The following is an 18,613-nucleotide window of genomic DNA, read 5'->3' as shown; positions in this document are numbered from 1 at the left end:
AGAGGGCTCTATCAATATGTGAATTATTAAAACAGAGCACTACTAAAACAATAAAAGATAAAGAGGTTAAGTATCTAAAATTATCTGTAACCTGTAACTTGATGCCTCATGTAAAGCCTACATATACATAAAATGAAAGCTTGGAATTTTTGGGCAACTTTGACAGCTGACTTTTTAGAACAGTTTTCCATCAATTAACATTATAGCTTTGCCTGAAATTGAGCCATGGATATCTGGCTTACTTTCCTTTAATATATTCTATGATCTCTACCTGAAGTAGCTATACCAGCTCAGAAAATTTAGTATAATGTTTTAGGTGGCACATGTAAAGATATATTATAAACAACTAAACATGAAATGTAAGAAAAAGGAAAAATCCTCCTTAGAATGGAGATATTAAATATTTAAGTATTCATATATTATATAATAGACTAGCAGTAGTACCTGGGCACCCAAGATATCTGCAGGATGTCTTGAGGGAGGCATTCAGAAAAGAGCTTTCAAAAGAGCTGCACCATGGCCAAGCCTTCAAAGGGTTAATTACACAGCTGAGTGTCTACTCCATTTACTGATAAGCAGAAAATGTTGTAATTTTTTTAGATTTATGAATTGCTAGGGTCAGTCTGTATCCTGCACACAACAGTGTCTGTCTAGCCCTATCCCTTCCATGCTGGGCAGAGACAATCCCTCTCTCGCCTGGAACCCCAGAGCCCTCTAAGCCGCTTGCTCTGTAACCTTGGCAGCTGGGGCTAACACAATTCTTCATTTTTGGTTTTGCAACTGGGTATCTCTAAATAAAAACTACAGAGCCTTGTTAGCCAACAACTGAGCGTGAAATTGTGACATTGCAATCCCCTACTCTAAGACTCAATCAATATTTTTTCATTACAGATTTGTACAGTTAGGTCAACAAGAAGAAAAATGCACACGGAGCAAAATAGACAAAACAGCAGAGAATTACAAAATCTCTTTCAAGCTGTAAGATTATTTTCATTGCAATGATTTAAAAAATATGCTCTGATGTAGTTTTTTAAATAAAAATGTAGGAAACCTACATTAGATTGGACATAACAAAATTATCTCTATGGCCTGTACTGACGCATCTTGGTAGTACAATCTGTCTGACATTTGAAAGGTTTACTATTTCCTTAAAAAAATCACATGATTGTATATTAAGCAAATGTGAACATAAGAAACAGGTTTAAACTGCTGAATTTTCTGGATGATATTTTCATTGAATTAATTAGTAGGAAGGAGGATTAGATAGAGGCACAGGGCTAAGATGGTACATTTCAGCTTGAGAATCAGGAGCAATCTGCTCCACAATGCAGTTGCTGCTCTGACCCATTTCCAACAATGTAATATAGCTCAGTAGTATACTTATACTGGACCACTCATTTTCCTGAACCACGCTGAAAATCATGAAGATAGAACCAAATATACCTGAAATTTTTGATAACGCAAAGGTGGTCACTATAGACCACTAGTAGCTTGCTACTGGGTAAAGTAGGTTGTACTTTACCTTCTACAGTTTTGACAGTAGTTTAACAATCCCTAACATAAAGCCTCATGATAAATCAGGATAATTTAGTAACAGAAATAAAGACCATACTTGCATTTTAAAAACCTTATTTTTACATGATCAATCATTTGTTGAAGTAATATTTTTCTCCTATATTTGAAGAGAAATATCACTTTGTACCATCAAATACTCTTACTCCCAGGAATTATGGTTAAAATAAGCCAAATATCTGTTATGTGTTAGATGTGAATCTATGTCAGAACAGCTATATTACAATGTGAATTAAACCTCATATGTATCTACATTCTTGTTGAAAATTCACTGACACTTAATAATACTAATATGAAACCATGGCCTTGATCTGAAGGACAGGCATCACAGAGGGATTTAGAGGGCTTTTATAATTCTAGTGAATATTTTACCCCAATCAAGTTGCTTGCTGAAAGCCCTAAGACCATTTTTTTCTTCTGATAGGAACACCCTCAGAAAGACTGGCTTTATTACAATTCTTTATTGTTAAACTATTTCTTCTACTGGAAGAACATCCACTCACTTGTCCAAAGACTGTCTCACTGCCAGTTAGGAATTTGCTTCTTAATATGTTACTTTAAATCTGTCTTTCCTAAACCCAATACAAACCCTCTGTCCTCCACCACTGTCTTACAGGGTTCAAAAAGCCAAAATACTTAAGACTTAAAAAAGATACTGAAGACTTAAAAAAACAAGGTCACTTTAAAATCTACAGAGGACTGAAGTTTAACTTGGTTGAAGCACGGTGCTAATAACAGCAAGGTTGTGGGTTCAATCTGCTACAGGACATTACTGAAAGAGTTCGTGGTCCTTGTGGGTCCCTTCCAACTCAGAATATTCTGTGAGGTGTTTGTAAATTTAAAATGGCTTCTGCACACTCAACTCTTCTTCGTTTCAGTAGCAAATAGAAGTAACTATGGATTTGAGCACAGCAGGAACAGCCAAGTCTTTCTTCATGTCTAACAGTAAGGATAGAAAGACTCTGGAACAGGCTACCCAGAGGAGGTGGTGGTATCACTATTATTGGATGTTTTTAAAAACAGGTTAGTCAAACATCTGTCAGAATGACACAGATAGAGCTGATTCTGCCTTGGGGAAGGCAGGATAGACTGGATGACCTCTTGAGGCTCTTCCTGCCCTATTTTTTATGATTCAGTGATTCAGCACATAGCTTTGAAACACCCTGGGGCTTGATTCTTTTCTCACTTCATGTTATTTTTAAACTGGTGCAACTTCACTGACTTCAGTAGAGCTTTTCCTCCCTGTCCTGCAGTAAGTGTGAGAAGAATCAGAACTTACATTTCTTATACAAACGGAGGTTGGGTCTACCCTCCCACTGCGCTGCACAGCTGATTTCCTGAGATAACATTTTTTACCTCTTTAAAGCAGGCAATATCAGTGATTTAAGTCAACCTTTGTATTATTTTAGTAAAAATCTGAGTCCCATTATATGAAGCAAAGGTGAAAAAAAATTTAAGTAGAAACATGCTTTGCAATTTTCAGTGAATGCCAACTTTTTCTCCCAACATATCTCTCTTTGTGTAGAGATGGAGCTTGGGACTGAGAAAAGTCCACCTCAGCTACCAAAGGAAGCCACAGTAGATAGCAAAGAGGAAGAAAAGAAACAGGAGGGCCAATACTAAGTATTCAGCATGGCCTCAGAAACAAGGACACAACACACTACAGCTGGCTGCAAGATCTTGTAGACAGGGTATTCTAAAAATGTTGCAGACTGTGGGTGGGTTTTGCATGTGAGCTAATAAGTGTGGAAGCTAATCACATTCCCATCCATCAATCTCTAAGAACGAAGAAATAGATAAAATATGTCAGAAGCCCCCGAAGCTACACAGCATCTAGAACACTACATATTTGAAAATGTCAGAGTTATCCACATTCCACATGCAGTCAGCAGGTTTATACAGAGCTTAAAATACTCAGAAAATCTGCACTCCATGCCACAATCAGTAAAATACTATTACATTGCACCAACTTCAAACAGAGGAACCAAGGAAAACCCAGTCTATACTGACTAATTTGTTCTTTGGCTATAACATCCATAGTAACATCCATAGATGTTACCTATCTAGGGACATCACCATCTCTCTTGTGGTATTCAAATATAAATATAAATATAAATATAAATATAAATATAAATATAAATATAAATATAAATATAAACAATATAAATAAATTGATTTTGATTAATTATGTGTATTAAAAATATCACAAAAATATTTTCTGCTCATTTCATTTTGCTTTTAATGGATAAGTTGTCTGCTTATTTTTTTGATGTGAAGGACATTAAACACCAAGTAGTAAACTATGCTTTTCATATGTTTAATCTAATTCAAACTACCAATAAAAAAATAGAAAAATGGTTATTGCAAATGCACTGAAAAAATATTACATATAAATATAATTTAAAATGAGAAATATAAATAAATATACATATACTTGTAGGTGGATTTTCACTTTTAGAAAATGCATAGATATGAAGATTTTTAAAAGTGAGAGACTTCATCTGAAACACTGCTCAGGGCTCCAAGACTTTTTGAGACCTTTGGGAGATCCTGTCTTCTGATTAGTTCTACAGTGGTCACCCCTCTTCTGTACTCTCATATCCCCGGAACAGTTTATGCAAAACTTCATAAAAAAGATGGTGAAGATATGAATGGAAATATTCTCATAGGCTGCTAATTCCAGTGGTAATTGAATGTGGCATATTTCCTCTATTCTGGTCTAACTGGGATTTGAATATTTGTTTCCCTCAAGTAAAGGTTGTGAAATCCCCTGAAACACAAAGCTATGATGAAAAGGTCCCTAGTGTGCAAAAGAGATTTCATTTACTTGTGCAGTGCTTTGAGATTTGATTCTTCACTTAAGAGTACCAGATTTCCTTGGGATGATGAAACATTGTATAAAACCCCAAGGAACATGGAAAGGTTCAACTCCCACCTCTGGATTCCTTCCATTAAAAAAATGACATCTGCAGATTTGGTGGGAGGTGGCAGGGGTGTAAGTTTTTGGCCTGAGGAAGAGTTAAAAATTAGTGAGAAGTTTCAAGATGTGTTCAAAAAAATAGTTTATCTGTACTCAGAGAAAAAAATCTTTAGAAGCCCTTTAATGCCAAATCACTCAGACAAACCTGTACAAAGTTTCATGTGACAGAAAATTACACAGCCTTGTCTTTTAAGAAGTCCTCTGTCAAGCACCCTCTACAGTACCTCAGAATGTTGCCTTCTCTGCTTCTGAATTTGAAAACCTGTTTTGCCCTGCTCCTTTGAAAAGGCCTAGTCTGCATCCAAGTTTATCATAAGGTCATCTTTTTTTCTATGCTTTTTTTCTGCCATTATATTTGCTTATCTCAATTAGATTCTGAGCCTTTGAGATGGGTGATGGCAATCAGAGATAGCTGCATGCTGTCATGTTAGTTATCACATGCCATCTCATTTCAAACTACCCAGCTCTTCCAGAAATGAATATTATTCATTTGAAAAGGACCTTTCTTTAACTTGTTTATTTGGTTGGTTTAGTTTGTTGGGTTTGTTTGTTTGTTGGGTTTTTTGTTTGTTTGTTTTGTTTTCTTTTCCAGCAATGCACTGTGCATAATGGGCAAGCCTGAGAGAATCAAGTCCAATATAGTTAAAACAGTGAATACAGCCTCTTTAACACACTACTTAAAGCAGGGATACCTTGTCTTCTGTAGATACAAAGACATTTCTGATACTATTCTTCCCATCTGCCACCTCTCCTGCTCATCATAAGCAGCTGTTTGCATCAATGTAGAGGCTTGGAGCTTGACTGCCTTCACTGAAGGAGATAAGCAAGTGAGTAGTCTTTACACTGCTCACTAGAAGTCATTAGAAGCAGTATTTGCTAGCCCCAAAAATTTGGTTATATTTTTGTAAGACTTCTCACATAATTAGAGTTAAGAAAGTTCAATAGATGCAATTTACTTCTGTCTCAGTTTTTAGTTTTTAGTAATAATATGAATTTCATTAATAAATGCATTCATGGGGTTGTCTGAAATTGTGCATTAACATTTCTCCTAAAGCAATATACTTTTTATCTACATGCTATTTTCCTATCTGTCTGCATAACGCCCCTAGAATTTCTTTTAAGATACAGCAATTCAATAATTACTCAAGACTCCCATCTACAAATTAATGTGACTGGAGCATTTAAGTATCATTGAACAGGCAGGAATGAGTTCCCAATGGAAAGACCAGCCAGTTACCTCTAATAAAAATAGATTGTGTACAGAGGGGGGTAGCAGTCTGCAAAGCTGAACACGTGGCTTGAGATCTCTGCATGATGGAGTATTATTTAATATACTATTGCATGGTATATTTAGGGTGACTGAACATAGCCTTCCTCTGAGCCAAGGGAGCCACATCCTAAGACAAATGTAAAATAATGACATTTCTCTTCCATAATACACAAAACACATTCCTAAACAAAGACCAAAATTCCTAGAGTCAAAGATACAGCAAATTTTTAAACACTACAATGTCAAGGCCTTATTGTGCCCTTCAAGCTAGTGACCAACCACATTCTGCAGATAATGAAGAACTTGCTAAGAAGAAGAAATAACAAAATTGACAGGAAATACACAGACTGATCACCATGACATAGCAACTATAAAGAAAAGAAAACATGAAATTGTATTGGATCAAGTAGTACTTGATAGCAAAAATGACAACATATTACCGTATAAATATTGTGGCTGGAGGCGAGTTAATAATGGTCTTGGTAGGTGCAAGTCATTAGGATTTCTTTATGGTAGCCCTGTAAATTATACATGGGCTTGCTTTTAGGGAAATCACCTTTTTGCACTCCTGGAGTTTTTATGCCAAATAAAAAAAATGAAGCAAGCAGAATTATTCTTGCTTAGGTAGCAATTTTGATAAACAGGAAGGAGTCTCATCATTAGATAAAAAAAATTAATCACATTATGTCAAAATGAATTAATGCAGTCAGAAGTCACAGTAGTCCATTCTGTCCTCTTGCTCCTCAGAAGGTATGCTTTACCTATGACTGCTGGGGGAGGGCTGAGAAGCTCCTTAATAAACACATTAACATACATTTTGGTGTATGCCTAGTATTATTCAAGCTCTTAAAAATCTCCATAAGTTAAGGATGATATGCAAAGCTGTCAAAGTGAAGAACAGCCCATATTCAAAATGCTAATGGGTATTAACCCACATATGTAAATAAATAACTAATATGCAACAATTCTCTCTTCACATTTAAAGAAGATACTTTCAAATCTTTCAATTCACTGAGATTAGATTATGATCTCTTGAGCAAGCAGCTTTTTTGCAACCCCAGCTAAAAACTTTTTCTAATTTCCAGGATATCAAGTTTTTCCTATGTGATTCAGGATTATTATCACAATTTAAAAATAAATTATCCAGCAAAATTATTTTAATGTAACCAAGTATTAGAAGATTATTTTTTTCAGTTAAGAGTTCAGGAAAAATCTGATTGACAGAAGTTTATGTGACAAGGCTACAAATCCAGCTTCAAAGCTCCTATGATTGAGTGAAAATCATGCTGACATAGTGCAATCTAACTCTGTTGTTTCTGATAAAAACATCTGATAAAAACCCCTAAACTGATTGGTTAACCTTGAACCAGCAGGTTTTATGGTAGTTCCCAGTAACCAGCATGGAGCCACTGTACTCTGTTTAAATGAGATCAGGTATCCATTCTCAATCCAGATCAAATTTGTGCCACTGGGAAAGCAGGAGTGCACTGACCCCATCTCAATGACTGGGAAACCATGGCATAATTGGAAAATCTCTTTGTGCAGTAAATACACCTCTAACAGAGTGTTATTCATACAAAATACATTAAAGCCCTTATAATAATTCAGAAATGTATTTCCTGTAATAACAGATAACAGTGTTTTAAAAGACAAAATGTTGCACAAAGGAGCTCAGAAAAATTACCAGTTCTTCCATATCTATTTTCTTCATGCCAAATAAAAATAATTTTCACAAAATAGGTAAGGTCTATTTGGGAAAAATCCCCAAAAAACTAAAGGGGATCTCTGGTCTCAGAGATGACCTAATTTAACATATTTAGGAGGGAAATTCTGTCAGCAGGGAAGTAGAACACACCTTTCACCATTAGAACAGGACTGACCATATGCACACACTCAAGGCACAGCTAACATGGAGTGTTGCCCTCTTCCAGACCATACCTCTAGAAATAGTACAGACCAAATCCTGACTTCAGTAAAGGCTGAGTAAATAAATGGCTGTACCTACAGAATCTTAACAGCATCAACTGGGACTCAGATTCTATTCCTCCATGACAAAGAATATGAGCAACACATTTCTGACTGCAGCTTCTCAGAAGACAGCCCTTTGTCCAGTGACTCCAAATAGCTCTGGATTCACATGATGTGCACCCAGCACACTACCACTCAAAAAGGAGAAAGAACTACCAGTTAAGTGCAACTCCATAGTTCAAGAGACTCCCTCCTCAGCTTATTTTCTCCTTTGGTGCACTCACAGTCTTAAATTTTTTATTACCCAGTGAAATTCACTCTAAAAGAAACAACTCTTGGAATAACAAAATAAAAAGGAAACAGATTTTCCTCCCTTAAATCAAAACCACTGTGCCAGCCTGGAATCCCCTAATGACAACATGAGCCCAAGACAGAACAATGGCATAGTTGCTTGATAAATCACAGAAAGTGAAATTAATATTTTATACATGGGAATGGAAAAGTCTGTCAGGAAACCAAGGTTCTGCCAGGATTTCATTCCAAACCACATCAGAATGAGATACCAGAATACAAATACAATTGTGCAACTTGTCCTATGACCCTTTTGGAGGTCCATCTAAGTCACCTGCAGAACTGTATGAAAAGAGAGTGGAACACTCCCTTTTAAAGGAACACTGATCCATTTCCTACCTGCTGTGTTATTTCTCAAAGAATTCAGGTGAATTTGCAACATGAGAGATGAAGCTCAGACCAACAGCTTTCCAAGTGGAAAGGCAAGTCCATGGCAACACAAGGGCTACCAGTCTGCATGCATGCATGCCTGCTCACACGTTTCTCATTCTCCTTCAGTTGTACCCCATTGCTCTTGCTCAAAATTTCACGTCTCTCAAGGATTTGTTTATTCCATTGTACCACTGGTGCTGAGGATTGCACATCATAACACAAGTAAGCAGCTCAAGTAAATTTACAATTTTGTGTATTCTAACATTATGAACCATGACTGTTTTTTTCAACAGTTTTTGCTCAGTGATCAATTAGCCACTGTATAAGCATGGGGAGTCACCATAGTCACTATACACACCCTCCTGTTACTGTCACAAAAAGAAATTACCAGTCCTTTATTAAAATTCAGCATTTGATAAAGACAGATTTTGCTATGTGCTTAAATTTTACTTTGTGTATTACTCTAAAAGACTGGAATACAGATTTATTTGGAAACTATTTTTTGCCTTCCAATTATTAAGAACAATACTTTATTTTAAATTTTATTTTCATCTGCTCACTCCCTTCTTAAAGCCTGGTAAATTAGTGAATCAGAAAATGGATGCTCTAATTTACTAAATAAAGTAAAAAATAAAAGGCAATGTAATAAAAAGATAAAGCCTTCATAGAGAATTGCAGCAATTATATCTCCACAGCTACAATATAACCCAAAACTTTGCAAACCCTTTGATTATTGAACCATGGCTGAAGTGAATAATTTGGCTTTCACTAAGAAAACAAGCACATTCATTCTCACCACAATGGAGAGAGGCAGTTTTAATTAAACCTTATCAAAAGATGAATAAAGAATAAACTCAATACCCATTCCACAGGATTCTATTTTCATCTGTTTAGTTTAAGCTTGCCATGTTCATGCAATAATTAACCACTGTCCAAGGAATGCTGGAGTTGTGTTAATGTTGGTAAAGATTTAATTAGTTCAATTATCTGGAGAGTATTGAAGGCTCAGCATAGTACCAATTTCTTCAGGCTTTATACATACCTCAGATCAAAATATATTAAACTGAATTAAAAGTGAACAAAGAAAATTTACTATTTTACTTCAGCTACTGAATGAATGCGTGTTTAATAATTTTATTGCCCTCGTTTTAAAATGAGGTTTCAGAAATAGAATATGTAAACTGTGACTTACCCAGTCTTCCAGATTAGCTGGTGTTTTTTTTTTTTTTTTGCCTAAGTTATCTTATATTTTAAACAAAATTAAGTTTATTTTAAAAAAGAAAACCCAATGCTTCTTTAAGCAGGAAAAAGTATAGTTCCTTTTACATCTCCCCCCCCCGCCCACTCCACTGCCAACTTATTTTACATCTTTCAAGGAAAGTGAGGCATTTAAAAAGCATTGAAAGCAGTGACACAGACAACTGTTTCAATCTGTCAGACAGCATGGACAGACAGTAGGGATCATTTTAGAAAATAGAGCGGCCCCCCAGCGGCCTGACCTTCCTGGTGGGAAAGCGAACACGGCGCGGTGCTTGACAAGCTCACCAACAAAGGAGGATATTTAGTCCCCCCAAATTCTGACACGCTTCTCACAGGAAAAACGCAGCCCGGGATGGGGCGTCGGTGACCGCTGCTAACAAAGGGAGAGTTCTAATTGGAGATTGCACTGTTACTGTGAAACAAAGAGCAAGAGATGAAAAGTGAAAACACCACTTCACTACACGTAGACTGTAAGCGTTGGACTGAACCCACTTTCTATTTTTTTAAAACTGTTCAACCCCATATTAGATGCTATTCAAGTTGCAAGCCCTCTGGATCTGTATGTGCCGCTCCTGCTGCCTTCAATGGGAACAGAGCCCAGGAATGGGAGCATTAGAAGATTTCCCTCTTTGTGTTACTAAAATATTATCATCAGCTATACTTTAGAATGGATGTTTGAATAAACCACATTCGTTTTCCTGTAAGGTTTAAATGACATGTTTATTACTACCATGGTCCATCCTTGTTTTCACAGCAGTGTGTTTTGGAGTATGAGCTCTTTATAACCAGTGAAAGCTGCACAAAGATGGCCAGCACGTGAGAAAGTCACAGGAGTTTATCTTCTAGAGGAGCTAAGCACTGTGGGATGATGCTATCATTTTCTTATGAAGCAATAAAAGCTTGTGAGTTAATATAAAAGTAACTGTTTTGAAATTGCATACTACATTATACCCACGCTGAATTGTCTCTTTAGGAGTCAAAAACTACTTTACAGATTGCACTGCTATGCTTCCAAGCATTTAAATACCATTTGGTAAACACCCCTTGTGAAATATTGTACCTTATTTTCTACTACTCATTTCAGCTGGAAAAAGGTAAATGCTTTAAGGAATAACTTAAACCAATAAGAGAAGGTGGAACTGCACACTGAATGCCAACCAATGCATCAGTTCAGTTCCCATTTTTACCAAAATTTGATCTCCCCTTCCAGTTTTCTCTAGTGTGGAAGAAAAAGGGAGATGCTGAAATTCATTAAGGCTTTTTCTGAATCCAGACTGCAGATAGTGCTCAGCAAGCAACGTGATATGGCACATTTTCCATCAACCACCTCCCCTTTCTGATAACTGATTTTCAAGTTGCACCAACAATCTGAGGACTGGAGGTGCCCTGTGGCCTATTGATTGCAGACCTGATTCTGCCTGTGTTTCTGTGAAAGTTTGACAACCATGTGGGAGAAAATAAAGCTAGTTGATGATTAAGTATTAAATGATTCATATTTATCACTAGCTTAAAAAAAAATCTTAGCTGAAACATCAATGTCTGTATTTGAGTCAGCGTAAAGAAGCATTTCAGGTTAAAAATACCAGCCCAAACAAGTCAGAGCATGTGTAACTGAGAGCCAAATTTCATCATATGGACTCATTTATTAATATTAACAGGTTTGTAATGTTTTTCCTTAATTATAATCCTTAAGCAACTGTAGAGGAAACACAAACATATCCATACAGGCATACTCAACATCATCCTTTGGTATCAGAAATTGCTTCATCTTCTTTCCCAGACTTTCACCAAGCCTTAAAGACAGTACTTGTTTTACTAGAGAAAATTTAAGCTCTATTCAGGCCAGGATATTGCTCACCCTAACACTCACAAAATATTACCAAGAAATATATGGTGCTTTACAATCAATATTAGTTACAAAGCTGATGAGAAAATGAGCTAAATATGTACAGACACATCTCTAGAAAAAAATCATACATATATACATATATAAATAGAGCAAGAGAACATTATATATGTGTGTGTTTTTGCATATCTGTGTGTACACACACACACATGCACACACACTATTTCCATGAGTATTACCATCCAAATAAATAATTCAGTACTAGCTAAAATCATTAAGACTATGGCAATCACACACACAAAAAATAGCAGCAACAAAAAGCACAAGCCATCTCTTTCAGGTGCTGTGCTGTTAGATTACCTATTTGGTCCCTAAATATGAATAATATCTCTGAGATGATGCTCTTTATCCCATGTGAAAACCTTGGAAGCTGGCAGTACACACTGTATATGGATAGTCATTCTAAGGAGGAGTAATTTGCCTGCGACCACCTTTAAACAATTTTGGGTTTTTTTAAAACACAAGTCAGCTATTTTATCTGGAAAAGTTCTAAGGCATGGACTGGGTCTGCTGCAGATTAAATACAAAAGAGGTTTGAGGCTTCTGGCTCATCTCTCAGGTGAGTAAAAAAAACTAGAAATACAGAAGTGCTCTTAGTAGAGGCACAACATTTTACCCCAACTAAATTTCAAAACAATATTTTTAGTTGGTATGAAACTGTGTACTTGTTTAAAAAAGAACTGAGTTGAGAAGGCAGCAAGATTTTTTCTGCCTCAAGCCTGAAGAGTATCTTTTGTGCTCTCTGCATTTTGAGAACATAATTCTCCCTTTTTTCTCCTAGTCTGAAATAATTTTGTGATATATGAGTTCAGCCAAGGAGTATTGGGGAACTTTGTCTACACCCAAAAAAGGAACTTTAGGGTATTTTGTGAAGATAATGAAAATAACTTGTTCAGGTCTGCAGTGTAAGTAATTTTTACCACATAAATTCCTCACTTTTGTGTTAGCAAAGAGGAATACTTTGAGTCTTTCAGTTTAGGAGATCTTCAAACAGACAACAGTGTGTAAACAATCCCAAAGTACGTAACTTTACTAGAACAACCTCCAGTCTGTGTGCAAGGGCTTCAGAAAGGCCCCTTCATCAGATTTCCTTCTGCTCTTCACACTGAACAAAGCCTTGGCTGACAATACCGAAATCTCCTCCTTTATTTGGATTAAACCCCCTTTGCAGGAGAAGTATGCAAATGCTAGACGTGTTTCTCTTGCTGAGGCTACTCTAACCCAGCTATCTTTTCTCTGTCTATTTTCCCCCAGCAGACCATCCTATCGGCTGACAGGGGGACCAGCCTTTTAATTCAATCTTTCACAACACTGACAGTTGGATGCTGGGGCCTGCCATGAACTCTAAAAGGAGCTCATTTAGTCATAATTAACTATTCCCTGCATATTTCCTAAGGTATGGTAATTGTGCTAAAAGCCAACAAGTGAAGCATTCATTCTGGTTTTCTTTTAAACTTTTATTTTTCCTCAGCAGTCTCTTTCTCCCCTCCTTCCCCCACAGCCCCCTGCCTTTTTTTTTTTTTTTTTTTTTTTTAATTTAATCTTTTCTTTCTTTCTTTTCTTCCTCCTTGGAAACATTTAGAGTAAAGAAAAAGAATGACGGTGGAGATAGGGAGCTGCAGAAAACTGTGATGTGGGCAGTTCAAAAGGCAAAGTCTGCCATACGATACAGGACCCCATGGCAGCACTGAGCTATTCAGCTGGGTAAAGCATAAAGAAAAATGAAATGAGTAGAATAGAGCTATGTCATTAATGCAGAATGATGGACATCCTATTTGGGTAACAGGGAGTCATGAATATACATTTCTAATTCCTTAGATATGGTGATAAGTGATCTCTGTTTCCATTAGAGCCAGAGTACATGTATTTGAACAACCTAAAATCTTCAAGTTACGCAGATGTAAAGCACTTTACACACTATTCCTCCCTCAACCCCACAACACAAACATATACCATGACCCACCCCATGCAGTGGGGTCTCCCAGGGATAAGGTATGACAGATCTGGCTCATGTTTATCATTGCTGAGATGGGAAGCTTTGGGAATCTGACATGGATTATTTACCTTAAAAGGCAAAATATGATCTCAATTCAGCCCTTGTCCATTTTCTGGTTTATTTTAGTGAAGGAAGGGTTGACAGCACTCTCCGTTTACTTATAGGCTTTTCATCTGTTGAAATTCTCGTGCCTTTCAGAAAGTTTGGGACCTACTGGACACGTTTCCATCATAAATGTGCATAGTGCATATACAAAAGCAGCAGACAACAAAGCTAAGTGTCTCCACATTCCAATCTCCTTTCCATCTGGATGTGCACCAGGAGCAAAGAAATCACTGGCTTTTGCAAAGAATGCATGGCAGGGCCATGTGTGTGGGGGGAGTGTGTGTTAACACTGCAAACCCAGCAACTGTGCCAAAAGGGCCAAACATGGCACTGAAGTTCCTTATTCTTATGCAGCATTTTTCCAGAGCCACGAAATGTAGTAGGACCTTCCAAGAACAAGGTAAGTAAGATCTGTGAATTACGGATTTTATATTCCATGTTTCGGGCATAATGTGACAAATAAAGTCAATAAACAAGGGAAGAGGTAAGGAAGAGAGACGGCAAAACTTTACACAAGATCACAAAACAACACATTTTGCTTATGTTCACATATTAAAAATCCTGTTTTTGCTTTTTGGAGCATCCATCTACAAATATACTACAGTTGCTTTAAGCTTGTAAAATATTTAAGAATTTAAAAACTGCAATTGTTTTTAGTTCAAACACTAGAGTACAAGCACTGGTCTGAAAAAGGAATCTTAAAGTTGAATAGCAAGGTGGATAAAGTATCTCTAAAATCTTTTTCCCCTCCCTTATTTCTAAATTATATCAAATTTGTGGATCTATATGGTTTTTAATGGCAGGATAAAACACACTAAGAGCCAAGCTGACAGGCTGTTGCTGAATCTCTTAATGATCTGTTTTATCATCATGGTCTGGGATTTTGTTTTCTTAGGGGAGGAGGTTTGGGGGTGGGGGATGTTTGTTTAACTTCTGTGCATTATTGTGATCACAACACACAGTGGATTAAAAACAGAAATTTAAAACAGAGCATCTCTCAATAGACATGAGCTGAAAATGTTGATGTTTGTTAGCAAGAAACTGTGCTTGTTTCCATAAAATAAAATGGGTGAGAAAATGAAATGGATGAGAAACACCACATAGATAAAAAGCTTTGCAGCTCCCACCTGGCAGAGCTCCTGCTTTTTCTAGCTGCTCTTGAGTAAAGTGGCTTCCTCCAGTCCAGACCCTGAAGATGTTTTTCCTAGCTCTGATGATTCCATAAGGGCCCATGTGTTTAGACTGCATTGTGTTTACTCCCTTCCTTCCCCAGGAACTCATGGAAAGAGACTTAGGTTTCTCAATCAGTCTGCTCCATTGAGACACATTTCAAACATCTTTCTAAATCCCAAGGTGTGTTACAGTTTCTCTGCCCTGCATGTAAGAGTCTGGATGAAGGAGAGATGCCTGTCCTGCTGTCTGGTGACATGACCAGTGCTGAAACTCATTTTTAATTTTCCTACTTTTGATACCACACAAGCTGGTACAGAAAATTGTTTTCCAGAAAATTGTAAGGTTTGGAGATTGTTTTGGTGAGAGGAGGACAGCCTACAAAAGCAAGCAAGTCCAGGACTTGAAAATTCAGAAAATCTCAGCTTTTATGTGTGCAGGTTTGAAAACAAAACCAGTGAGACACTCCAAGTCAGACATTAAATTTATTAGGAAAAGTGAAAAAAGAAAATATACATGCAATAATACAAAAGAAAACCATTGACAGAGTCAGAATACAACCTGACACCCTTTTGGTCAGGGTGTTGGTACCATCTAAACTGGAATGCCTACAGTCCTCCTGGAAATACAGAGGAGAAGCCTGAGTCTGGTGTCCCAAAAACCCAGATTATATCCTGTTAGGAATGCTTGGCTCCTCCCTCGGGGTGGAGCATCTCACAATGGGATGTTCCAGTTCTTATCAATCATGCAGTGACATTCAATAGCCCATTATCAGCAGATGTCTGCCCTGAGAGAGGATTGGTTGTGAAAGAGATAAGGAAAACTGCCCACTTAACAGAAGACAACTGCCCTACAGATGGCAAATGGAATACATTTTGCCTTTCAATCTGGGACATTGTGTTATCTGAGGAAAACAAGGGTTAGTGATGCAGAAGCAATGTTCCAGCTACTAAGAATATCAAAATTAAGATTTATGCACAAAATTCCAGGTCAAGGATTTTGATGGGATCAGGTCAAGAAATCTTCAATATGCTCAATGTATCTAAATGTACCTCCTTAAGATTTAGTAATTGATGTAAATAATTGTGGGATATTTAATGTAGGAGAGAAGACTTAGTAAAAAAAACTCAAAATGGTGGTGAGGCAAAGTCTTAGAAAATAATTTTGAGAGATATATCCTTTTACTGCAGCCCAAGTTAACAAAACATGAAAAAGAAGATTAAAAAGTGACTGATACCAAAGTCAAGAACTACACACACATTTAAAAAGTGGTACAGCCCAATCCTGAGTTCACTTTATGGATTGTTTTATACTACTCTATGTAATTTGAAATACTATACATAAAGCAAAAGTTGAAATGTTACTGATTGAACCAAATTTCATCAACACCTGCTCACATTACATAGAGTTATTTAGATGACCTCAGGGCTCAGGATTTTTCCAACAATCTTTACATATCCACCTTCTAAAAAGACAAAGGCAATTCATACAGAAAGTGTTTTTACACACAAGTAATGATAAAAGGAGTCACTGATGGAATATAGACCATGTGTTAGAGCTTCTTCTCATCAAAAAAGTGATTCACAAAGATTGGCAATGTCATAGAATACACACTAGCAAGTTCCAGTGATTCCTCAAAAATCTGGGGGAGAAAACATATAAAAATCAGATGATGAGTATGTGATTTTCCCACTTATTGTTTCTGCCTGACCTTCCCTAGAGAGTCAAGGAACAAACCAGTATTTATTTAGAATAGAGAAGTCAGGATTTGACTGAATGAAAAACAACTGCAGGAACAGTAAGTTTTGAGGGGCAGTAAGGAATTTACTACTAATTCCTTCCTGACTACTATTCTTCACTTGAATTCTCAAGTTCCTAGAACATAAGAAAATACTTGTGTCAGTTTTGAAAAACCAGAAGTTGGTTAAAAATGAAGAGTAATGGTTAAATTATTTCTTCTGTTTCAGACTACAATTCTTCTTTCTTGGCAGAAAATGTAAATGTGTGGGAAATATTAGTTGTTTAACTGCTTTTTCTAATTCTGAGTGATACTTTCTTTGGTCATGAACCTAGGACATACACAGGTCACTAACCTGTGTCACACATAGTTCTAGAAAAGATTTTATCTGCACCTGCCAGATTTCCTAGCCAAAACATCCTTCTCATGTCCAAGCAGCTGTTGCCAGATGCAGACAGACATTGCAGCTACCACAGATCCCTCAAATATACCTCAGGGTTAAAATCTAGCAGTCTGTTCAGTGCTTACTGATCCTTGCCCTTAGTCCATGGAGCTAACAGACTTGGAGATTTCCCAGTGTACTCTCTTTTCCTGACAGAAGCCTCAAACTCCATACAAATAATTTAAATGCATATCACTTCCCCAAACAAAGTACCAAAGCAGACATTAAAGTAATGAATACTTTCTCAACTTTTCAAATTTGTTTCCAGATTTTCACTTAAATACCTAAACACTAGTTGGGCATCTGCAGAGCTACCCGAAATGGGAAAAATTCTACCACAGAATCTGTACAAAGGATATTTTATTCTGATATTTTGCTCTCTTTACTCAGCTTTGCAAAGGAGTGAGCCTGTGTGTTCATTAGTGCAGACTACAGCAGCCAGTGCTCACAGTGCCTATCTGAAAGAACACTGAAAAGGTATCTGGAAGGTAAAGAATACCCTTTTTATGGTGCTTTAGTAACTTCTTTTTTGCAAACTATCAGGCTGTTAATCTCAGCTTTTTACATGAAATGCAAAACAGAAAACATTCATCTGTAAGATTCTGTACAAATCTTTTGATTAAGAAACTCCTCTTAAAAATCTGATTCACATTCAGTGGAGAAAGGAAAATCCAACAGCCTGTGATTACTCAATAAAGCAAATGCTAGCCACTCCATTAGCAACTTAAAAACTTTGGCAGATAGAAGAAAATGAAAGCTGAAAACAACCAAGGAACTGAACAGTAAGCAAACATTGCTCAGCATCCAGCCAAGAGACTCCTTAAGCATGAGCTCAAAACATCTGAGGAAAGTATGAATTTAACATATAAAAGACGAAATTCCTTAACAAGAAGGATACAGTTTGCAAAATAGTTCTTAGGAACCCTTTCAGCTTTTAAGGCCCATTTTCTCAGCCTGAGATGGTATTGTTGTGTCTATGTTAGTTTTGATAAGGGAGCCAGCTCTACTCCCATTGAAGTCCATGGAATACTCCCTTTGTCTTCAGAAGGAGCAGAGCTAGACAAAAAGCTACACAAAGATACCATGATAAAACGGTCTGGCAGGTACCATGATCCCACATTATTTTCTTAACATGTCTGAAAAAAGCTGTGTATGGGAGGAGGGGGGAGAAAAATCTATACTGCAATTTCTACTGATATGCAATACGCCTTTTATATTAAAATACAGACCAGTGAAGCAAATGAATGGTTAGCAATATTAATAGCCAGGGGCTTGTTAAACTGCCTGGGATGAGAAGTTTGCCTGCAATTTTACCACTACAGGATATCTTGGAGAAGACTAAGCATTTTGTAATGCTGATGTTTTATATGTGCATTCCTTAAGTCCCTGGCAGGCAGCAGACCCTGTAGTCTTCATTTCAGATTAAATTCTATACAGTAAGCCTTAATGCTTTATTTATTTTTAAATCCATACTTTCTAAGGG

The 18,613-nt window shown here is 36.9% G+C and overlaps 1 protein-coding gene across 8 annotated transcripts in view; it reads right to left on the bottom strand.

Moving 5' to 3' along the window:
• The window catches only part of CDK14 (cyclin dependent kinase 14), a 314,718-nt gene that overhangs the window by 35,686 nt on the left and 260,419 nt on the right, over positions 1–18,613 (bottom strand). The window contains exon 14 of one of the 8 annotated variants that reach the window (XM_085573086.1): positions 13,190–16,592. The exons of the other annotated variants lie outside the window; for them this stretch is intronic. The gene's annotated coding sequence lies outside the window, so the exon portion shown is untranslated. Of the gene's footprint in view, positions 1–13,189; positions 16,593–18,613 lie in introns of those variants that run through there. 8 annotated transcript variants of the gene reach the window in all.

The sequence above is a fragment of the Lonchura striata genome, chromosome 2 (assembly GCF_050655825.1).
Source record: "Lonchura striata isolate lonStrDom1 chromosome 2, ASM5065582v1, whole genome shotgun sequence".
NCBI classification, from domain to species: Eukaryota; Metazoa; Chordata; class Aves; order Passeriformes; family Estrildidae; genus Lonchura; species Lonchura striata.
This window is presented reverse-complemented; position numbering and strand designations above follow the sequence as displayed.